This window comes from Cherax quadricarinatus, chromosome 74 (genome assembly GCF_038502225.1).
Source record: "Cherax quadricarinatus isolate ZL_2023a chromosome 74, ASM3850222v1, whole genome shotgun sequence".
Lineage (NCBI taxonomy): Eukaryota > Metazoa > Arthropoda > Malacostraca > Decapoda > Parastacidae > Cherax > Cherax quadricarinatus.
This window is the reverse complement of record NC_091365.1, coordinates 22,301,541-22,326,689: the sequence shown is the minus strand read 5'-3', so window position 1 is coordinate 22,326,689 and position 25,149 is coordinate 22,301,541. Positions and strand designations below refer to the sequence as shown.

At 40.5% G+C, this 25,149-nt stretch overlaps 1 protein-coding gene across 3 annotated transcripts in view; it reads right to left on the bottom strand.

The window, feature by feature from the left end:
• Nucleotides 1-23,238, bottom strand: part of LOC128700116 (zinc finger protein 84-like) — a 101,359-nt gene extending 78,121 nt beyond the window's left edge. For 2 of the 3 annotated variants that reach the window (XR_011394093.1, XM_053793066.2), the window contains exons 1-2: nucleotides 23,130-23,236; nucleotides 5,163-5,258 (exon numbers count right to left, since the gene is read on the bottom strand). The gene's annotated coding sequence lies outside the window, so the exon portion shown is untranslated. Of the gene's footprint in view, nucleotides 1-5,162; nucleotides 5,259-23,129 lie in introns of all 3 variants that reach the window. The other variant, XM_053793067.2, reaches the window with a different exon arrangement.
• Nucleotides 23,239-25,149: the final 1,911 nt, after the last annotated feature.

The window sequence follows — 25,149 nt, the reverse complement described above, 5'->3', positions numbered from 1 at the left end:
AATAAAATTTGTAATGAATTTATACTATACCTGACATGTCACTCATAAATTTTACTTGATAAGTGACCTGACCAGGCTCAGCATGTTGGGTCATGTGTGAGGTCATATGTGAGGTGAAATCTCAGCCTTAAAACTCTTCTGTTATCCTATTGCTTTTACTATTTCTTGATAATGTGAGAAATCACAAGTGAGATAAGGAACAGTATTTGACTTTATTTTGATTTATTTTATTTTATTATCACACTGGCCGATTCCCACCAAGGCAGGGTGGCCCGAAAAAGAAAAACTTTCATCATCATTCACTCCATCACTGTCTTGCCAGAAGGGTGCTTTACACTACAGTTTTTAAACTGCAACATTAACACCCCTCCTTCAGAGTGCAGGCACTGTACTTCCCATCTCCAGGACTCAAGTCCAGCCTGCCGGTTTCCCTGAACCCCTTCATAAATGTTACCCTGCTCACACTCCAACAGCACGTCAAGTATTAAAAACCATTTGTCTCCATTCACTCCTATCAAACACGCTCACGCATGCCTGCTGGAAGTCCAAGCCCCTCGCACACAAAACTTCCTTTACCCCCTTCCTCCAACCTTTCCTAGGCCGACCCCTACCCCGCCTTCCTTCCACTACAGACTGATACACTCTTGAAGTTATTCTGTTTCGCTCCATTCTCTCCACATGTCCGAACCACCTCAACAACCCTTCCTCAGCCCTCTGGACAACAGTTTTGGTAATCCCGCACCTCCTCCTAACTTCCAAACTACGAATTCTCTGCATTATATTCACACCACACATTGCTCTCAGACATTACATCTCCACTGCCTCCAGCCTTCTCCTCGCTGCAACATTCATCACCCATGCTTCACACCCATATAAGAGCGTTGGTAAAACTATACTCTCATACATTCCCCTCTTTGCCTCCAAGGACAAAGTTCTTTGTCTCCACAGACTCCTAAGTGCACCACTCACCCTTTTCCCCTCATCAATTCTATGATTCACTTCATCTTTCATAGACCCATCCGCTAACACGTCCACTCCCAAATATCTGAATACATTCACCTCCTCCATACTCTCTCCCTCCAATCTGATATCCAATCTTTCATCACCTAATCTTTTTTTTATCCTCATAACCTTACTCTTTCCTGTATTCACTTTCAATTTTCTTCTTTTGCACACCCTACCAAATTCATCCACCAATCTCTGCAACTTCTCTTCAGAATCTCCCAAGAGCACAGTGTCATCAGCAAAGAGCAACTGTGACAACTCCCACTTTATGTGTGATTCTTTATATTTTAACTCCACGCCTCTTGCCAAGACCCTCGCATTTACTTCTCTTACAACCCCATCTATAAATATATTAAACAACCACGGTGACATCACACATCCTTGTCTAAGGCCTACTTTTACTGGGAAATAATTTCCCTCTTTCCTACATACTCTAACTTGAGCCTCATTATCCTCATAAAAACTCTTCACTGCTTTCAGTAACCTACCTCCTACACCATACACCTGCAACATCTGCCACATTGCCCCCCTATCCACCCTGTCATACGCCTTTTCTAAATCCATAAATGCCACAAAGACCTCTTTAGCCTCATCTAAATACTGTTCACTTATATGTTTCACTGTAAACACCTGGTCCACACACCCCCTACCTTTCCTAAAGCCTCCTTGTTCATCTGCTATCCTATTCTCCATCTTACTCTTAATTCTTTCAATAATAACTCCACCATACACTTTGCCAGGTATACTCAACAGACTTATCCCTCTATAATTTTTGCACTCTCTTTTATCCCCTTTGCCTTTATACAAAGGAACTATGCATGCTCTCTGCCAATCCCTAGGTGCCTTACCCTCTTCCATACATTTATTAAATAATTGCACCAACCACTCCAAAACTATATCCCCACCTGCTTTTAACATTTCTATCTTTATCCCATCAATCCTGGCTGCCTTACCCCCTTTCATTTTACCTACTGCCTCACGAACTTCCCCCACACTGACAACTGGCTCTTCCTCACTCCTACAAGATGTTGTTCCTCCTTGCCCTATACACAAAATCACAGCTTCCCTATCTTCATCAACATTTAACAATTCCTCAAAATATTCCCTCCATCTTCCCAATACCTCTAACTCTCCATTTAATAACTCTCCTCTCCTATTTTTAACTGACAAATCCATTTGTTCTCTAGGCTTTCTTAAATTGTTAATTTCACTCCAAAACTTTTTCTTATTTTCAACAAAATTTGTTGATAACATCTCACCCACTCTCTCATTTGCTCTCTTTTTACATTGCTTCACCACTCTCTTAACCTCTCTCTTTTTCTCCATATACTCTTCCCTCCTTGCATCACTTCTACTTTGTAAAAACTTCTCATATGCCAACTTTTTCTCCCTTACTACTCTCTTCACATCATCATTCCACCAATCGCTCCTCTTCCCTCCTGCACCCACTTTCCTGTAACCACAAACTTCTGCTGAACACTCTAACACTACATTTTCAAACCTACCCCATACCTCTTCGACCCCATTGCCTATGCTCTCATTAGCCCATCTATCCTCCAATAGCTGTTTATATCTTACCCTAACTGCCTCCTCTTTTAGTTTATAAACCTTCACCTCTCTCTTCCCTGATGCTTCTATTCTCCTTGTATCCCATCTACCTTTTACTCTCAGTGTAGCTACAACTAGAGAGTGATCTGATATATCTGTGGCCCTTCTATAAACATGTACATCCTGAAGTCTACTCAACAGTCTTTTATCTACCAATACATAATCCAACAAACTACTGTCATTTTGCCCTACATCATATCTTGTATACTTATTTATCCTCTTTTTCTTAAAATATGTATTACCTATAACTAAACCCCTTTCTATACAAAGTTCAATCAAAGGGCTCCCATTGTCATTTACACCTGGCACCCCAAACTTACCTACCACACCCTCTCTAAAAGTTTCTCCTACTTTAGCATTCAGGTCCCCTACCACAATTACTCTCTCACTTGGTTCAAAGGCTCCTATACATTCACTTAACATCTCCCAAAATCTCTCTCTCCTCTGCATTTCTCTCTTCTCCAGGTGCATACACGCTTATTATGACCCACTTCTCGCATCCAACCTTTGCTTTAATCCACATAATTCTTGAATTTACACATTCATATTCTCTTTTCTCCTTCCATAACTGATCATTCAACATTACTGCTACCCCTTCCTTTGCTCTAACTCTCTCAGATACTCCAGATTTAATCCCATTTATTTCCCCCCACCGAAACTCCCCTACCCCCTTCAGCTTTGTTTCGCTTAGGGCCAGGACATCCAACTTCTTTTCATTCATAACATCAGCAATCATCTGTATCTTGTCATCCGCACTACATCCACGCACATTTAAGCATCCCAGTTTTATAAAGTTTTTCTTCTTCTCTTTTTTAGTAAATGTCTACAGGAGAAGGGGTTACTAGCCCATTGCTCCCGGCATTTTAGTCGCCTCATACGACACGCATGGCTTACGGAGGAAAGATTCTTTTCCACTTCCCCATGGACAATAGAAGAAATAGGTTATTCAGGGTTATCTTAGTTTCTACATAAGTTACATACGTTCGGTATAAGACCTTTACAAAAAATTAAATTTATAAATGAAACTTCAATAATAACTTACTGACAGGGGTGTTAATCGCCTAACACCTGCTGCCCCTGTTTGCCTAACAGTAAATTGATACCTGAATTGGGTTAAATCACCTTTCACCTGTTGCCCTTGTTCAATTAACCCGTTCACTGTTGGTGCCGTAGTACTACGGTTTACAAGCCAGAGTTGGTGCTGTAGTACAATGCCAAAATTCTAGCAGCTTCAAATGTAATGGGAGAAAGCTGATAGGCCTGCATGTGAGAGAATAGGTCTGCATCGTCACTGTGTAAAGTATAAAACAAATTGGGGCAACCAAATTGAATTGTGTGAATGCCATTTCAGTAGTCCTAGTTTACCATGCCTCACGTTAAAAAATATTTCACTCCCCAGCGAACTGGGGCTCTTTTCCCAAGTGGTAGTTGTAACACAGATGGAAGTGTTAGTGAAGATGAATTTCATGGTTCTGAGGAATTTGTGACCGAAAGCAATGCCCAGGATACCAGATACAAATAGTGAAAAGGGAAGGCAGTTTGGGTGGTGGAGAAGGAAGTGTGGGTGGTGAGGAATGCAGCTTGGGTGGTGGGGAAGATGGTGTGGGTGGTTGGGAAGACAATGTGCAAGGAAGTTTATCTAGGTATACACAAATACAGTTACATAGATTATCATACATAGCAACATATGTGTAGAGAACCTAGGATAACCCAAAAAAGACCAAGTGACTTATTTCCAGAATGGGTGGTGGGGAAGGCAGCGTGTGTGGTGGGGATGACGGTGTGGGTAGGGAAGGCAGCGTGGGTTTGTATAAACAGTTTTTGTAAACAATATAATGATAACAATGCTTGTGCAGTTATTGTGTTGCATACAATGAGTGGATATCTATACATTATGCATTATATTGGTCTCACAAGCCATAAAAGTTATATGAAAAAAATAAAATATTAGAAACTAAAAGGAAAAAGTTAAATAAAAGTATATATAATATATTCAGATATTTAGGAGTGGACATGTCAGCAGATGAGTCTATGAAGGATGAGGTGAATCATAGAATTGATGAGGGAAAAAGGGTGAGCGGTGCACTTAGGAGTCTGTGGAGACAAAGAACTTTGTCCGTGGAAGCAAAGAGGGGAATGTATGAGAGTATAGTTGTACCAACACTCTTGTATGGGTGTGAAGCGTGGGTGATGAATGTTGCAACGAGGAGAAGGCTGGAGGCAGTGGAGATGTCATATCTGAGTGTAATGTGTGGTGTGAATATACTGCAGAGAATTCGTAGTTTGGAAATTAGGGATTACCAAAACTATTATCCAGAGGGCTGAGGAGGGGTTGTTGAGGTGGTTCGGACATGTAGAGAGAATGGAACAAAACAGAATGACTTCGAGTGAATAAATCTGTAGTGGAGGGAAGGCGGGGTAGGGGTCAGCCTAGGAAGGGTTGGAAGGAGGGGGTAAAGGTTTTGTGTGCAAGGGGCATGGACTTCCAGCAAGTGTGAGTGAGCATATTTGATACGAGTGAATGGAGACAAATGGTTTTTAATACTTACCGAGTGAGCGGCAGTTGCCGATGTTGCCGTAAGCGGTTCACTTTCCATCAACTTCACTCCTCTATATCTTGGTAAGTACTGATCACAACTTTTTTTCTTTTAAAACAATCAGAAAAATAATCTTAAGATATTGGTAAGAAAAAAAAAAATTTTTCTAATATTTTTCAACACTGAGAGCAGGTTTGTGATCAGAGGTCTCAACAGTGAAAAAGTTAACAGAAAATAGATACACAAGTGTTTTTCCCTTACATCCGGTGCCACTGTTCACCTAGCGCTAAATAGGCACCTAAGTATTAGTCACCTAATACCCCTAATACCCACTTCCTTTTATTAACCTATCAGTGAATAGGTACTTGAGTGTTAGTCACTTTGCATGTACTGCCCATTTTCACTGTCGCTAGTGATGTGGATCTATGACAAATTGATTAAAACTAAACAATATTTCAAAGGTAGTAGGTTGGTAGACAGCAACCACCCAGGGAAGTACTACCGTCCTGCCAGATGACTGTGAAACAGAAACCTGTAACTGTTTTGCATGATGGTAGGATTGCTGGTTTCTTTTTCTGTCTCATAAACACACTAGATAACAGGGATATCTTGCTACTCCTACCTACACTTTGGTCACACTTCACAGACACGTACGTGCATATATATATACATACATCTAGGTTTTTCTCCTTTTTCTAAATAGCTCTTGTTCTTCTTTATTTCTACTATTGTCCATGGGGAAGTGGAAAAGAATCTTTCCTCCGTAAGTTATGCGTGTCGTATGAGGCGACTAAAATGCTGGGAGCAATGGGCTAGTAACCCCTTCTCCTGTAGACATTTACTAAAAAAGAGAAGAAGAAAAACTTTATAAAACTGGGATGCTTGAATGTGCGTGGATGTAGTGCGGATGACAAGAAACAGATGATTGCTGATGTTATGAATGAAAAGAAGTTGGATGTCCTGGCCCTAAGCGAAACAAAGTTGAAGGGGGTAGGGGAGTTTCAGTGGGGGGAAATAAATGGGATTAAATCTGGAGTATCTGAGAGAGTTAGAGCAAAGGAAGGGGTAGCAGTAATGTTGAAGGATCAGTTATGGAAGGAGAAAAGAGGATGTGAATGTGTAAATTCAAGAATTATGTGGATTAAAGTAAAGGTTGGATGCGAAAAGTGGGTCATAATAAGCGTGTATGCACCTGGAGAAGAGAGGAATGTAGAGGAGAGAGAGAGATTTTGGGAGATGTTAAGTGAATGTATAGGAGCCTTTGAACCAAGTGAGAGAGTAATTGTGGTAGGGGATCCGAATGCTAAAATAGGAGAAACTTTCAGAGAGGGTGTGGTAGGTAAGTTTAGGGCGCCAGGTGTAAATGATAATGGGAGCCCTTTGATTGAACTTTGTATAGAAAGGGGTTTAGTTATAGGTAATACATATTTTAAGAAAAAGAGGATAAATAAGTATACAAGATATGATGTAGGGCGAAATGACAGTAGTTTGTTGGATTATGTATTGGTAGATAAAAGACTGTTGAGTAGACTTCAGGATGTACATGTTTATAGAGGGGCCACAGATATGTCAGATCACTTTCTAGTTGTAGCTACACTGAGAGTAAAAGGTAGATGGGATACAAGGAGAATAGAAGCATCAGGGAAGAGAGAGGTGAAGGTTTATAAACTAAAAGAGGAGGCAGTTAAGGTAAGATATAAACAGCTATTGGAGGATAGATGGGCTAATGAGAGCATAGGCAATGGGGTCGAAGAGGTATGGGGTAGGTTTAAAAATGTAGTGCTAGAGTGTTCAGCAGAAGTTTGTGGTTACAGGAAAGTGGGTGCGGGAGGGAAGAGGAGCGATTGGTGGAATGATGATGTAAAGAGAGTAGTAAGGGAGAAAAAGTTAGCATATGAGAAGTTTTTACAAAGTAGAAGTGATGCAAGGAAGGAAGAGTATATGGAGAAAAAGTGAGAGGTTAAGAGAGTGGTGAAGCAATGTAAAAAGAGAGCAAATGAGAGAGTGGGTGAGATGTTATCAACAAATTTTGTTGAAAATAAGAAAAAGTTTTGGAGTGAGATTAACAAGTTAAGGAAGCCTAGAGAACAAATGGATTTGTCAGTTAAAAATAGGAGAGGAGAGTTATTAAATGGAGAGTTAGAGGTACAGGAGGGCCCCACTTATACGGCTGGTTAGGTTCCAGGCTACCGCCGTAAAGCGAAAACCGCCATAAAGTGGAACACCCTTTTTTTCCACTTACAAATGCATACAAACACTAGATAACAAGTTTACACTAACATATATTAAGTTAGCAATAGAACCAGGCATCAAAAAACAATAAAAAAGTACAATACACACATAGTGCACTCATTACTTACCTTAAAATATTTATAGTCTTAATCTAGGGTGAGACAAGTAGTATTTATTGTAAGAAATCAAGTGTGGTACGTATGGTAGTCAGCCAGGCTACCATACCAGGCCACCCCACCCACACATACAATTCTATGATATTTAAGCATCCCAGAGCGATAAAATGTATAAACAGTTCACTCATTACTTACCTTAAAATATAGGGTGAGATGAGTAGTATTTACTGTAAAAAATCAAGTGTGGTATGTATGGTAGTCAGCCGGGCTACCATACCAGGCCAACCCACCTACACATAATATTCTATTACATTTAAGCATCCCAGAGCGATAAAATGTATATACAGTTCACTCATTACTTACCTTAAAATATTTGTAGTCTTAATGTAGGGTCAGGAGTAAGTAAATGAGATAAAACGAATAAATGAGAGAGAGAAAGAACGAGTGCATGAGAGAGGACAGGCGCAGAGTTATGTAAACAAACCAGGCGAAGGTAAGTTTTGTAAACGAAGTGTACACGTCTGGTTTGTGAACAAGTTACACTGTGTACAGGTTGTCTGTACATTGATACGGTAGAATAAATAAAGAAGAACACTCCCATTCTCATGTAACATCATTTTGAGAAGAAATGATGCTCTGAGTGAAGGCAATGGAAATAAGTCACTCTGACTTTTTTGGGTTATCCTAGGTTCTCTACACATATGTTGTTTTGTATGATAATCTATGTAACTGTATTTGTGTATACCTGAATAAACTTACATATATATACAAAAGGAATAATTTTCTACAGTTACCCCCAGTAACACATTTTCTCTTATGTTAGATTAGAGAAAATGTTATTCTTGGCATCACTTGTACAAGTTATCTGGCTACCACATCTCATATTTATGTTTATTTATTCTATTGTGGGGTGTATTTATCATCTTTTTATGTTATGTATCGTGTTTATATAATAAACATGATACATAACATATTTTGAAAAAAATATAATGGATGGATTAATGAAAATGTGTATATTAACGTAATATACAACATTTAATGAGACTCGGTGATTATTATTATTATTATTATCATTTCTAATATGGCGTCACTTGTGCAAGTCGTCTGCTACCACATCTCATATTTATGTTTATTTATTCTATTGTGGGGTGTATTTATCATCTTTTTATGTTATGTATCGTGTTTATTATATAATTTTGAAAAAATATCATAGATGGATTAATGAAAATGTGTATTTAACGTAATATACGACATTTAAATGAGACTCGATGATTATTATAATCATTACTAATATGACGTCTGGAGACATAAGACACTCTTACTGATTTTAATGTGTACCTGTATGCCAGCACAGTATGTAAGTTTATTTAAGTACAGGTATACATAAGTATAATTATCAGAGTATATATAAAATATGAAATAACTTTTAAAAACATTTGAAATTTTGGAGTTTCCAGACAAAATGGAGAGAGTTAGTGCTTACTGAGCTCACGAAGAATGTAAACAAACAGGGTGGGGCGCAGTGACCGTATTAGAAAGTCAGGTGGGGGGAGGCGTATAGCGAGTTTTGGTCATAATTTGAAATGACCGTATTAGCGGAACGCCATAAAGTGAAACACCGTTATCTTCATTATAGAATAATAAGAAAATATTATAACCTTTATATTATAATAATAAGGTAAAAGGACCCCAATGGAAATAAGTCACTCTGACTTTTTTGGGTTATCCTAGGTTCTCTACACATATGCTGCTATGTATGATAATTCTATGTAACTGTATTGTGTATACCTGAATAAATTTACTTACTTACTTACTTACTTACTTACTTAAAGCGGGGCCCTCCTGTATTGGGAAGATGGAGGGAATATTTTGAGGAATTGTTAAATGTTGATGAAGATAGGGAAGCTGTGATTTCGTGTATAGGGCAAGGAGGAATAACATCTTGTAGGAGTGAGGAAGAGCCAGTTGTGAGTGTGGGGGAAGTTCGTGAGGCAGTAGGTAAAATGAAAGGGGGTAAGGCAGCCGGGATTGATGGGATAAAGATAGAAATGTTAAAAGCAGGTGGGGATATAGTTTTGGAGTGGTTGGTGCAATTATTTAATAAATGCATGGAAGAGGGTAAGGTACCTAGGGATTGGCAGAGAGCATGCATAGTTCCTTTATATAAAGGCAAAGGGGACAAAAGAGAGTGCAAAAATTATAGGGGGATAAGTCTGTTGAGTATACCTGGTAAAGTGTATGGTAGAGTTATTATTGAAAGAATTAAGAGTAAGACGGAGAATAGGATAGCAGATGAACAAGGAGGCTTTAGGAAAGGTAGGAGGTGTGTGGACCAGGTGTTTACAGTGAAACATATAAGTGAACAGTATTTAGATAAGGCTAAAGAGGTCTTTGTGGCATTTATGGATTTGGAAAAGGCATATGACAGGGTGGATAGGGGGGCAATGTGGCAGATGTTGCAGGTGTATGGTGCAGGAGGTAGGTTACTGAAAGCAGTGAAGAGCTTTTACGAGGATAGTGAGGCTCAAGTTAGAGTATGTAGGAAAGAGGGAAATTATTTCCCAGTAAAAGTAGGCCTTAGACAAGGATGTGTGATGTCACCGTGGTTGTTTAATATATTTATAGATGGGGTTGTAAGAGAAGTAAATGCGAGGGTATTGGCAAGAGGCGTGGAGTTAAAAGATAAAGAATCAAACATAAAGTGGGAGTTGCCACAGTTGCTCTTTGTTGATGACACTGTGCTCTTGGGAGATTCTGAAGAGAAGTTGCAGAGATTGGTGGATGAATTTGGTAGGGTGTGCAAAAGAAGAAAATTAAAAGTGAATACAGGAAAGAGTAAGGTTATGAGGATAACAAAAAGATTAGGTGATGAAAGATTGGATATCAGATTGGAGGGAGAGAGTATGGAGGAGGTGAATGTATTCAGATATTTGGGAGTTGACGTGACAGCGGATGGGTTTATGAAAGATGAGGTGAATCATAGAATTGATGAGGGGAAAAGGGTGAGTGGTGCACTTAGGAGTCTGTGGAGACAAAGAACTTTGTCCTTGGAGGCAAAGAGGGGAATGTATGAGAGTATAGTTTTACCAACGCTCTTATATGGGTGTGAAGCATGGGTGATGAATGTTGCAGCGAGGAGAAGGCTGGAGGCAGTGGAGATGTCATGTGTGAGGGCAATGTGTGGTGTGAATATAATGAAGAGAATTCGTAGTTTGGAAGTTAGGAGGAGGTGCGGGATTACCAAAACTGTTGTCCAGAGGGCTGAGGAAGGGTTGTTGAGGTGGTTCGGACATGTAGAGAGAATGGAGCGAAACAGAGTGACTTCAAGAGTGTATCAGTCTGTAGTGGAAGGAAGGCGGGGTAGGGGTCGGCCTAGGAAAGGTTGGAAGGAGGGGGTAAAGGAGGTTTTGTGTGCGAGAGGCTTGGACTTCCAGCAGGCATGCATGAGCGTGTTTGATAGGAGTGAATGGAGACAAATGGTTTTTAATACTTGACGTGCTGTTGAAGTGTGAGCAAAGTAACATTTATGAAGGGGTTCAGGGAAACCGGCAGGCCGGACTTGAGTCCTGGAGATGGGAAGTACAGTGCCTGCACTTTGAAGGAGGGGTGTTAATGTTGCAGTTTAAAAACTGTAGTGTAAAGCACCCTTCTGGCAAGACAGTGATGGAGTGAATGATGGTGAAAGTTTTTCTTTTTCGGGCCACCCTGCCTTGGTGGGAATCGGCCAGTGTGATAATAAAAAAAAAATAAAAATATTTCAATTTTCAAGGGTTCAAAAGGAATGTAAAGAACTAAGCTAACCATTAGCTAGTCTTTTCAGTAGATCACTAGAAACAGATATTATACCAGATAAATAAAAATGGCAAATTTGATATCTGGACCATGCAATCATACAAACAACATGAGCCTAACGAACTAGGCTTGCTTAATGTTGCGAGGACAGATGATGGTGTGGTTGCCTCAGAGCTAATTTCATTCTGCTCCCCGTTTGCTGTACTAGCCTCCACTAGCTGTACACATTCTAACCAGTAACAAGTGGTATTTAATTAACCCTTTCAGGATCGACAGGCCCTCTAAGAAACTCATTCTCAGGGTCGCCCAAATTTCAAAAAAAAAAAATTATTTTTCTTATGAAAAGATAAAGAATCTTTTCCCGGTCATAATAACACCAAAAGTATGAAATTTGATGAAAAACTTACAAAATTATGCTCTCGCGAAGTTAGCAGTCTCGAAGATGTTTACGCATTGGCGATTTTGCCCACTTTGAGCCCTATTTTAGGCCAATTCCATTGTACTAGTCGACAAAAATCATGAATATTTCAATAGAACTCCATTTTTCTATCGAATGAGTGCAAGAAACCACCCATTTACCGATTTCAACTATCCAATACAGTGGTCAGAATTTAGCAATTTTGCCAATTTCACACAAATTTCAAAAGATGCCAATTTCCAAATAGCGTCCAGAATAAACAAGAAGACATTCCTGGCACTAAAATGACATTTCCTCTGTTCATTAGTCACATCCCAACGCCCCTCTTACATTCTTTTGCTTTCCACTTTGAATTTTTATTCTCACAAAAAATAGAAGATTTACTGTTATGCAGACTACTGCATTAGTGTAAAAAATGGTATAAATAATATCGGCGCACTTGTGAATGAATATTAGACTCACCAGTTGATGTGTATTGGACGCTTAGCATGATTTGTTTACTTTTGAACTTTGGTAAAAGTCGAACATTTCTGCTACTTTGAGCTCAATTTCAAGGTACTTTTCATTGTAAAATCAGTCAAAATCATCTCAATTTCTGTAATATGTCTTCCATTCTATAGAATGAGACCAGGAAAACTAGAATACAACAATAAATACCATACGAAAATACAGTGCAAAGTTGCTGTTTTAATCCAAAAACACGGTCAAAGTTTTTCTTTTCTCATTACGCACTGTGTGCTGCAGGATCTTTTTTATACTGCGCACACTTACCACATAGACCCATTCTTTCATATGTAGGCCTACCAGCTTTCTCTCACTAGATTTGAGGGCGCTAGAATTTAGGCGTACTAGTACGTCAAAAACCCTGGAGTGTAAGCTGTACTAGTGCGGCCGAAACCCTGAAAGGGTTAATAACAATACTGTGGCTAGCCGGGGGATCAAACCCATGTTGCTTAAGCCTGCCTTGTGGGAAGCAAGTCAAATTCATAATGTTCTAAACCACTGGACCATACAATCTTGCAAACAACATGAGCTCAGTCCAGTGGTTTAGAGCGTCAAAAATTTTGACTCTTCCTCCGAGGCAGGCTAAAACAACACGAGTTCAATCCCCTGGCTAGCTGCAGTGTTGCTATTGAGTAAATACCACTTGTTAGTGATTACAATAATATGTATACTGCTTGTGGAGGCTAGCACACCGGTGGCCTGGTGGCTAAAGCTCCCGCTTCACACACGGAGGGCCCGGGTTCGATTCCCGGCGGGTGGAAACATTTCGACACGTTTCCTTACACCTGTTGTCCTGTTCACCTAGCAGCAAGTAGGTACCTGAGTGTTAGTCGACTGGTGTTGGTCGCATCCTGGGGGACAAGATTGAGGACCCCAATGGAAATAAGTTAGACAATCCTCGATGACGAACTGACTTTCTTGGGTTATCCTGGGTGGCTAACCCTCCAGGGTTAAAAATCCGAACGAAATCTTATCTTATCTTATCTTAATGAAATTAGCTCTGAGGCAACTACACTCTCGTATGTCCTCGCAACATAAAGGAAGCCTAGATTGCTAGGCTCGTGTTGTTTGCATTCCTCAGCATTTAATTATAGTCAAATCAGCCTAGCTTCAATTGTGGAAAAATTTAGTGAAAACTTGGAATATAATCCCAACAAGTTGTGGCTAGAAACACATGTAGAGGCAATTCAAAGCAACTGTGAAAGATATAAATTGATCAATGAGTTTCAGCATGGTTTTTCAAAGAGGCATTCTCGACTTGCCAATTTACTAAGCCTTTGTTGGTCACAATATGTATAAATGACATGAGAGAATAAATAGCAACATAACCAAGTTTGCTGATGACACTAAAATAGGCATTCAAATAAGTTCCATTGAAGACACTAAAACACTACAGGATGATCCAAGTAAGCTGATGCAGTGGACAGAAAAGTGGCAACTGGAGTTCTGAGTGAGCAAATGAAAGGCTTTCGTCGAGGTAAAATATAATAAACATGAAACTTATAAACTAGCTCTCTAAATCAAATTAAAAACACAAGACTTAGGTGTTCTGGTCAGCAGTAATCCAAAACCAGGACAACAGTACTTAAGTCTATAATTAAGGTCAAAGAAGTCTTGGCTATATACCAGGAAGAATAAATAATAGGACTTGTTATATTTCAACTCTTATATCCTTGGTTGTAACAGATATATCATCAGATCATTTCCCAAGGTTAACCTCTCTAGATATTGGAGTAGCAGCCCAGCCACCGTGGAGAGAAGACGTCGTCGTTCCCGCTCTTCAGCTGAGCAACTCTGAACACTGTTGCTCGAGAATTTACTTGGGTTATCCTGAGTAGTTCTTCACCAGAGCTGAGAGGAGACTTGCTTGCAGTCACTTCGAGCCCCATCCCATCAAGAGGGTAAGGCGGTGACTTGCTTGCTTGTTCACCCCTCTCATCCCCATCCCCCCATCCTTCCCCATCCTCCCCCCACCCATACATCAACACTGGCCCACACACTTAACACACTACATACATTGCTATCCTTCTGACTGTCCTATCTTCTTATTTTTCGGCAACTTCGCTTTGGCGAGTTAACACAAGGCATTTTGACCATCTGGTAGCCCGTGTGGTTTTTTAAAATCCAGCCGATCTTTGCCTTGGGCCCTTTCCCCTCACTACTCGAGGGTAGGCTATCTTAGGGGCTGACCTTCATAAGTCAGCTGAAATAGGATGTTAGGCTAACATTAAGGAAAGATACCTTTTTGTTAAGCAACTCCTCTGCCAGATGCACCTTCCCAGGCATCATGGCGAGGATACGCGTAAGATTACGTACTAATGGAAATCAAATGTCCATAAAAGACATTCTCAATTGTATTTGCTCGAACTCAACTGTTGCTCCCGTGGATGTTTTTCAAACCCACGCTGGAGCAGTACTTCTCCTCTCTTCGGAAGAAGAGTTACTTCAACTCCTAAAGCATGATGTCTTGGATAAACTGAAGACTTCTGGTGTTATCCCAGTTGCACCTGACAGCTATCAAGCTCAGAGGACTGTGTTTGTGGCCAGAATCAACAGTTTTATGAAACAAAGCACTGTTAATGAAATTGTTGATAACATTAATGCCGAGAATTCTGACTTTAGGGCTGTAGAAGCACACAAATTCTCGAATCACAACAACAATAAGGTAACTTTAAAATTAATACTCGAGACACCTGAGGAGGCCAAACTTGTGTGTCAAAATGGCTTCAAATGTTTCAGCACCAGATGCACATCTGACCAAATTTCTATGGAACGTTTTGTCAGTGTGACACAATGTTTCAAGTGTTATGCCTTTGGTCATAACAACAACAAATGCAGTATACAGGGGCAAATTTGTAGCATTTGCTCTGGCCATCATTCCTATCGTGATTGTACCAATAAAAATACACCTAAATGTGTCCTCTGTAATGGAAACCATCATGCTGTTTCTGCTATTTGTCCTGAAAGGAAAAAGGAAATGCAGAAAATTCTTGACGCCAAGAAACTATCCACTTCAAAGAAGACCACTCCCCAGGCACCGCCAACCATGTCCCAAACTTCCTTCCCAGCTCTGCCTGGATCAAGTGGGACTCCACAGGTCTCTACCAATGGTTCCAATGTTTGGAATTCTGCCCCTCTTGAAGAGCCCCAATCTAACCCTCACTTACAACAGACACAACAACAAGGTTCAGTCGCATCTCCTGTGTCTCAGGTATCCACAGACGGGGATATAACGAGAGCACAACTAATGTACTTGGTGGCCAAAGACACAGCAGGTGGTGATATTCAACTCTGCTCTCGTGTTTTAAATGACCTGTTAAAGGCTAATGGGATCACTCCCATCATTATCCCTGAAAATGTGAAGGCCATTATGACCCAGCCTTCTCACAACAAGAAGTATGTACCATACTCTGCATCTAAAAATAAACCTAAGTCATCCCTGGCCCAGGGATCGTCCTCCTCGCAAACCCAGGTTGTCAACTCTCAACCCAATAAGTCAAAACCTGAACATAACAATGCCCCAGAAAGTGGTGCATACTCTCTCGCTATTGTAGCTGAACCTGTTGAACAGGAACTTTCCCAAGGTAACTCACCTTGCCTATCTAATATTCCCTTGGAGCCTACACAGTCTCCCATTAGCTCTCACGAGCCTCTGCTTCCTGAAACTGAGAATAGCATACCTCAGTTTTATGATGATGACTCTAATGACTCTAATGACTCTAATGACTCTAACGACTCTAACGATTCTAATGAGGCTGTTAATATTACTGCCTCTAGTGAAGATGATGGCATTTTTAATACACAAGCATCCACGCAAAAGTTCCCTCTTCCCCTTGACGAGTCCAGCAGGGATAGTGTAGATACAACACATAACATTACTTGCAGGCGTTCAGAACGCAGTGTACGAGCGAAGAATAAGCAATAATGGGGATTACAATTTTCCAACTTAATGTTCAACATTTCTTTAATAACCGTTACCTTCTTGAGGTTGAACTAAATAACTACAATCCTGATGTTATACTTTTGAACGAGACAGCTGCAAGAGTTGATCAACATATCAAATTACGTGGATACTGTACTGTGGAGAAATCGAGAGGACCCTATAGTGGTGTAGCCATCTTGGTTAAACTAGGATATACATTTAAAAATATTCATGTGGATGAAGATAACATTCTTGCAATAGAACTAACAACATCGCATGGACAAATAGTGATAGGAACTGGATATTTTCCCCCGAGACAGCCATATATAGAGTCACTTCCTCTACATAGGATATTAAGCAGAAATATTCCAACAATTCTAGCTGGAGATTTTAATGCTCATCACCCTGCCCTCTTCAACTGTGGAGCTGGTATTCCACTGGGTGACTTAAAAGGAAAACAACTCTTTAATATCATGACAGCTAGAAACTTGTCATTTCAAGGCCCATTCTTCAAATCGTACATTGGACCTCATCCAGGAACACCAGATATAGTACTGACAAACAGAGACTGTGACATCTTTCACTGTCGTATATCTCCTGGTGGAAATGTAGGATCTGACCATATCCCTGTTATAATACAACTACAAACTTCTCCATTTAGAATACCTGTAACTCCTAAACCCAATCTTAACACCCTAGGATTTGACCCCTTCAGGGCATATCTGGGTGAAGATGAAACTGTGTCTTTGGAAAATCTACCTTCCAGTGCAATTGATGATGCAATCAGGTCCCTGCACAATCGAATAATTGAAGCTACCAATGCAACTTGCCAATTAGCTTCCACAAAGATATACCAACAATATAAACCTACCAGAGAAATTAGAGACACTTTAAGAAATTATCAAGCAGAATGTCGAAGGCATCTTCAAACGCGACAACCACCAGCAGCTACACTGCACCGATTAAGGCACGAATTAATTAACATGATTAGTCAACACAAACGAGACATATGGAAATTTCTAGTTCTTCAAGCTAATCAATATAAACGTGAACCAGCAAAATTTTGGAGTAAGATCCGACAACTTTTAGGGGCAAAGCACAAGGCTCCTAACTACCTAGTTCATACCTTCACTGATGAGGATGATGAAGATGTTGAAATTAAACTTGACGATCCACAGGACCAGGCTAATTTGATGGGTGATGTATGGGAGAAAATTCTCTCTCACAATAACAGTCGTCAATTTAATAATAATCATTATCAGTTAGTAAATGAATGGAGAGATGAAAACTTGGATGATCTACAACCACTACCTACCATCGATACTTCAACTCTTGAAGATACCCACCCGCTTACTAGACCTATTACATTACTAGAGATAAGTCAGGTTATTGGAAGAATGAGAAATAGAGCCCCTGGCCTCTCTGGAATAACAATGAAACAAATAAAGTACCTACCTAGAAATTGCAAACAGTCCTTGGTAAATATCTTTAATGCCATCTTGGCCTCAGGACATTTTCCAGTTGTTTTTAAGACTGCTAGAATGATCTTTCTTGCCAAGCCCAATAAAGACATCCACCAACCTGGGAACTATAGACCTATATCTTTACTTGAAGTCACTGGAAAAGTCCTTGAGAAAGTCATTTCCAACAGATTGAATTACTATATGGAGTTTAATCACTTGTTTACTGAAAAACAATTTGGCTTTAGAACACATAGAGGTACCAATCATGCAATAAATGTTATTTTTGACACTGTAGCAAGTCTAAAACAGCAGGGCAATCTTGCCTTAATTGCCACCAGAGATGTTCATAAAGCTTTTGATAGCTTATGGCATGATGGCCTTATATACAAACTCATTGACCTACCAGACCATAACTGGACTTTTCTCAGAGTAATTTATAATTTCTTAACTCAAAGAAAAATCATTCCCACCTTTCATGGCAAGTCGACAGAACCTTTTATACCGACGGCTGGTGTCCCACAAGGTTCTTGTCTCAGTCCACTTCTGTTTAACATTTATGTGAATGACCTTCCTCAACCAGAGTTTAATGACACAATTGTGACACAGTTTGCAGATGATGTTATTCATGTCGTCTCATCAACTCCAGTAACAGGAAAATACAAGTATGAGAGGGTCATAGAAAAAATGAATATTGAACTTCGTCGAACATCTAATTGGGAGAAGAAATGGAGAATTACGACTAATCCTGACAAGGTCCTTGTTAGCACGATAGGATGTTTTGCATCAACCATTGAAGATAAAGGGGGTATCTCCATCAGAGGTACACCTGTAGCCATTAGAAACCCGAACAAGATCTTGGGATATGAAATAGACAGGCTGCTCCACTCAACATCTCATGTAACTAAAAAGATCAACACAGCCAAAGCCGGTCTTAGCAGACTCTTTCGATTCAATCAAGCCCCTCAACATGTCAAAAAACATCTGTATAAAATGATAATAAGACCTATACTCGAATACCCTTGTGTCCCAATGTCATTAACAACAAAGACCAACATGCTACGGTTACAAAGGGTCCAGAATAGAGCTCTTCGCTTTATTACTGATACCAGGAGGAGAGACAGAGTTAAAATGGCAGATTTACACACACAACAAGATATTACTGCCATAAATGTACGCCTTGACACCCTAAAAAAGAAACAACTTTATACAATGCAAGAACTATACATGCCAGATAGAGAACATCCTATACAAGTGATAAATACCACCGATTACACCATCAATACTCCGCCTCACAGGACTCAAAGAATGACTCTCCCACAGAGGGTTCGTCGTTTTATTCATAAAGATGATTACCCTCGACCCACGATTTTGAGCAACTTACCTGATGAAGAAGATTGGATACCACCAGAACCCTTCTATGTAAACTGAAAATCATCGCCCCCAATTAGGGAGACATCTTAAATAACTTTCTAATGTAAAATTATGCTATTGACTATTGTTGGACACCACCATTAAGAAGCTATTGTCACGGGCTCATAAACTGGCCAGAAAATATTGCCTTTCTTGTCGTATAAATATCTGTTGTGCAATCGCGAAAAGAAAAAAAAAAAAAAAAAAAAAAAAAAAAAAAAGCAATTGCAACTTGTATAACTACAACCAATTCAGAGTCATGTACTTATATACCTATTATATTTATGTGACTCTGATGGGTTAGTATTATACCCCTTAAAGAATATCTTATCAATTCAAATACACTTTTTAAATTACACCAAAGTGGTTGGGCCACTTACCTTTTATATCCTACCTCTCCCCCCTTCCAACCCTTTTCCAATATTTCCATCCTTACCCATCCTTCTTCCTTCCCCATCTTACCAAAAAGCTCTGGTCATTAGAACTAGAACTCGAATCCTTGGTAAGGCCTCATTTAGATTATGATGCTCACTTCTGGACTTAATATCATAAAATGAACCTAAATGCACTGAAAAACATAGAGGAATATAAAAAGTGATATAAATAACAAGCTGAAAATATCTGATCATGACAGGACTTGCAACAATGGATTTAGAAAGGTAACAGGTAAGCACCAGTATGGCAAGAGAGTTGTGAATAAGTGGATTATTACTGTTATTATCAAAACTAAAGGTTAAATCACCTGGGTCAACGTGGAAAGTGTGGAACGTAATTGTGGGTAGCATCATTTAAGAGAGAACTTAAAGAGGCTTTAAAAATAGGTTTGAAGGGAGTAGATGTGACCTGGATTTGCCAAACAGGAGCCAGCAGGTCTCAAGCACTCCTTTTTCATGTTCAAAGTTCTTAAATAGGTACCTGGGTGCTAATTACCTTACACAAAGAGAATCTGGGAAATGAGAGGTAATCATTACAATTATTATTATTAGTATTACTATTACAATTATTATTATTAGTATTACTATTACTATTATTATTATTATTATTATTATTATTATTATTATTATTATTATTATTATTTTCAAGTGCTATTAGGTAAACTATGCAAATAATGTGACACTGTATTTTGTCTTCAATGGTAATTCGACCAACATTATTACAAGTGCTAAACCCAAAAGGGATATACAGAACTGCATGGGAAGCAATTAGTTTTGATCCAAGAAGGGAGAAGGCATCTCCAATCCCTGGACCAAGTGCCCTTCACTGGCATAAAACACCTCCCACCCACACCCCCTTAAAGAATAATTTAAAACTTACTAATAATATTTTATTGGGATTTTTAACCCGGGATGGATGGAGGGTTAGCCACCCATGAGGGGTGGAGGGTTAGCCACCCATGAGGGGTGGAGGGTTAGCCACCCATGAGGGGTGGAGGGTTAGCCACCCAAGAGGGGTCGAGGGTTAGCCACCCATGAGGGGTGGAGGGTTAGCCACCCATGAGGGGGGGAGAATAAGCCACCCATGAGGGGTGGAGGGTTAGCCACCCATGAGGGGTGAATGGTTAGCCACCCATGAGGGGTGGAGGGTTAGCCACCCATGAGGGGTGGAGGGTTAGTTACCCATGAGGGGTGGAGGGTTAGCCACCCATGAGGGGTGGAGGGTTAGCTACCCATGAGGGATGGAGGGTTAGCCACCCATGAGGGGTGGAGAGTTAGCCACCCATGAGGTGTGGAGGGTTAGCCACCCATGAGGGGTAGAGGGTTAGCCACCCATGAGGAGTGGAGGGTTAGCCACTCATGAGGGTTGGAGGGTTAGCCACCCACAAGGGGTGGAGGGTTAGCCACCCATGAGGGGTGAAGGGTTAGCCACCCATGAGGGGATGGAGAGTTAGCCATCTATGAGGGGTGGAGGGTTAACCACCCATGAGGGGTGGAGGGTTAGCCACCCATGAGGGGTGGAGGGTTAGCCACCCATGAAGGGTGGAGGGTTAGCCACCCATGAGGGGTGGAGGGATAGGCACCCATTATGGGTGGAGGGTTAGCCACCCAAGAGGGGTGGAGCATTAGCCACCCAAGAGGAGTGGAAGATTAGCCACCCAAGAGAGGTTTACCTGGAGTTTACCTGGAGAGGGTTTTGGGGGTCAATGCCCCTGCGGCCCGATCTGAGACCAGGCCTCATAGTGGATCAGGGTCTGATCAACCAGGCTGTTACTGCTGGCCACACGCAAGCTGACGTACGAACCACAGCCCGGCTGGTAAGGTACTGACTTTAAGTGCCTGTCCAGTCCCTTCTTGAAGACAGCCAGAGGTCTATTGGTAATCCCTCTTATGTATGCTGGGAGGCAGTTGAACAGTCTTGGGCCCCGGACACTTATTGTGTTGCCTCTCAGTGTACTCGTGGCACCCCTGCTTTTCATCAAGGGAATGTTGCATCTTCTGCCGAGTCTTTTGCTTTCATAGGGAGTGATTTTCGTGTGCAGGTTTGGTACCAATCCCTCCAGGACCTTCCAAGTGTATATTATCATGTATCTCTCTCACCTGTGTTCAAGGGAATACAGATCAAGGACCTTCAACCATTCCCAATAGTTTAGGTGCCTTATCGTACTTATGTGTACCGTGAAAGTTCTTTGTACACTCTCCAGGTCTGACAGGGGGCCGTTAGTGTACAGCAGTATTCCAGCCTAGAGAGCACAAGCAATTTGAAGAGAATCATTATGGGCTTGGCATCCCTACTTTTGAAGGTTCTCATTATCCATCCTATTATTTTCCTAGCTGATGAGTAGATACATTGTTGTGGTCTTTGAAGGCGAGATCCTCTGACATTGTCACTCCCAGGTCCTTCACATTACTTTTCGCACTACTGTATGGTTAGAATTTGTCATATACCCTGACACATTTTTAATTTCTTCAAGTTTCCCATATCTGAGTAGTTGACATTTCTCCTTGCTGAACTTCACATTGTTTCGAGTGACTCATTCAAAGATTTGGTTGATGTACGCTTGGAGTCTCACGGTTGTCTTTGATGGAGGTCACTGCCATGGTAATCTGGGTGTCATCCACAAAGGAAGACACGGAGCTATGGCTTATATCTCTCTCTATGTCAGATATGAAGATGAGGAATAGAATGGGAGTGAGTACTGTGCCTTGTGGAACTGTCTATCTTATTTCCACTGTAGTCCTTTAATCTTCTTCCCCAGGATGCCACCCACAACAGGCTACCAACACCTTGGCACCTGCTTGCTGCTAGGTGAGCAGAAGTAGCAGGTATAGGGTGACAAACACTCAGGTACCTATTTACTGCTAGGTGAGCAGGAGCAGCAGGTGTAAGGTGACTAACACATAGGTACCTAATTACTGCTAGTGAGAAGAAGCAGCAGGTGCAAGGTGACTAAAATCCAGGTCCTTACTTACTGCTAGGTAAGCAGCAGCAGGTGTAAGATAACTAACACCCAAGTACCTACTTACTGCTAGGTGAGCAGCAGCAACAGGTGTAAGATGACTAACACTCAGGTACCTACTTAATACTAGGTGAGCAGCAGCAACAGGTGTAAGATGACTAACATCCAGGTACCTAGTTACTGCTAAGTGAACAGTGACAGCAGGTATAAGGTGACTAACACCCAAGTACCTACTTACTGCTAGGTGAACACTGATGGCAAGTGTAAGGTGACTAACACCCAGGTACCTACTTACTGCTACATGAAGTGACAGCAGGTGTAAGGTGACTAACACCCAGGTACCTACTTACTGCTAGGTGAACAATGATGGCAGGTGTAAGGTGACAAACACCCAGGTACCTACTTACTGCTAGGTGAGCAGCAACAGGTGTAGTTTCACCTGTTCCTGGACACTCAGTGATCAATGGAAATAAGTCATTTTGACTTGTTTTTGGGTCATTCTGGGTAATTAACACATAAGTTACTATGTATCATAATTTATGTAACTGTAATTATGTGTCACTGTACTTAAATAAAGGTACATACTGAGGACGCTGCCAAGACAGAGCATCACCTGCTACAGTTTTGCTGTCTAATTGATCAATTAATAAGTATTTTGTGCATTATTGATAATCTTATGGCACAAATATGTTCCTTAAACAACCAGAAGAAAATAATATAATAGTTACCTTGATCTATGATGAAGGAAACACTAAAATGGAAGAAAATCTCAACAAGTGACTGAAATATCGACTGTGTTGTTGTTGTTGTTGTTGTTAAGGGTTACCATTCTGGCGCCTTACTGAGATCTACCACCCAGGAGACACAGATAAATATATTGACCAAATCTGGGCGGGAATGATTAATATAAGAAAGTTTCCTTCGGATAGAGATACGGGAACATTAAATTGTCATTTTCGATTAGGTGGACCCCAGGTTTAAATGCCGGTATAGCCAGGATTTCTACTCCCTCACAAAACACCTGAACGCCACTAACACCCACCCTGATGTCTCCTATAATCTGATACCTGAAGTATACCTGGAGAAGGTTTCACGGCCCGGTATGTGACCAGACATCATGGTGGATCAAGGCCGGAACAACCAGGATGTTACTGTTGGTTGCACAAAACCCGACGTACGAACCACAGCCCAGTTGGTCAGGTACTGACTTTTGGCACCTGTCCAGTGCCTTCTTGAAGACAGCCAGGGGTCTATTGGTTATCCCCTTATGTGTGCTGGGAGGCAGTTGAACAATCTTGGCTAGTGGAGCCCCTGATTTTCATTGGGGAAATGTTGCATCATCTGCCGAGTCTTTTGTTTTCATAGGGAGTGATTTTCTTAATTAAGTTTCATACTAATCCCTCTAGGATTTTCCATGTGTATATAATCATATATCTCTCCCGCCTGCATCTTGGAAGTACAGGTTGAGGAACTTCAAACATTCCTAGTAATAGAGGTGTTTTATTGCAGTTATGTCTGTTGTGAAGGTTCTCTGTACATTTTCTAGGTCAGCAATTTCACCTAGCTTGAAAGGTGTTGTTAGTGTGCAGCAATATTCCAACCTAGATAGAACAAGTGACTTGAAGGGTGTCATCATGGGCTTGGCATCTCTAGTTATGAAGGTTCTCATTATCCATCCTGACTTTTTTCTAGCAGATGTGATTGATACAATGTTGTGTTTTTTTAAGATGAGATCCTCTGACATTATCACTCCCAGGTCTTTGACATTAGTTTATCGTCTTATTGTGTGGATGGAATTGTTTTATTCTGTTATAGTTTTAATTTCGTCACGTTTTCCATATCGGAGTAATTGAAATTTATGATCATTGGGCTTCATATTGTTTTCTGAGGCCCATTTGAAGATTTGGTTGATGTCAGCCTGAAGTCTTGCAGTGTCTTCAATGGAGGACACTCTCATGCAAATTCGGATGTCATCTGAAAAGGAAGATATGGTGCCGTGGCTTACATCCCTGTCTGTGTCAGATATAAGGATGAGGAACAGGATGGAAGCGAGCATTGTGCCTTGTGGAACAGATCTTTTCAGCTTACCTGCCTCATACTGTACTGTTTACTACTACTCTTTATGTTCTATTTGTTAGGAAATTATAGATCCATCTACCAACTTTTCCTGTTATCACGCATTTTGTGAGCTATTACACCATAGTCACATTAGTCAAAGGCTTTCACAAAGTCTGAGTATACTGCATCTGCGTTTTGTTTGTCTTCTAGAGCGTCCAGGACCTCGCCATAGCAGTCCTGTAGTTCAAATTCAAATTCAAATTCAAAGTTTATTCTCTATAAGGATTACAATGCTGAGTTTACAGAAATTTGGTTATTGTGTGGTTTACATGTAGTAAAATTGTGATTACAGAGTGTACCACTAGAACGCTTAGCATGGCTAGGCATTTCGGGCAGACTTAGTTTTATTCTTAATTGTAAAATATTACAAATTATGAGGTAAGTTGGTATTATGGCTAAGTGACTAAATACTAGTTTGTGAGTTTAGCAATGTGAATGCTTTTGTTTTGGCACAGTACATAGTTTCAGTATTGGAGTATCACAGGATTCATTATTTTAAGATTGAGATTAATATTTCTGTTTATGGTCAAATGAGTGAGTGAGTGTAAGTGTGAACCACCAGGTGGTATTCGTGTAGTTAGTTGACGGGGTGTATCAGGGAGATAAGATGTTTTTTAATGGTAGTTTTGA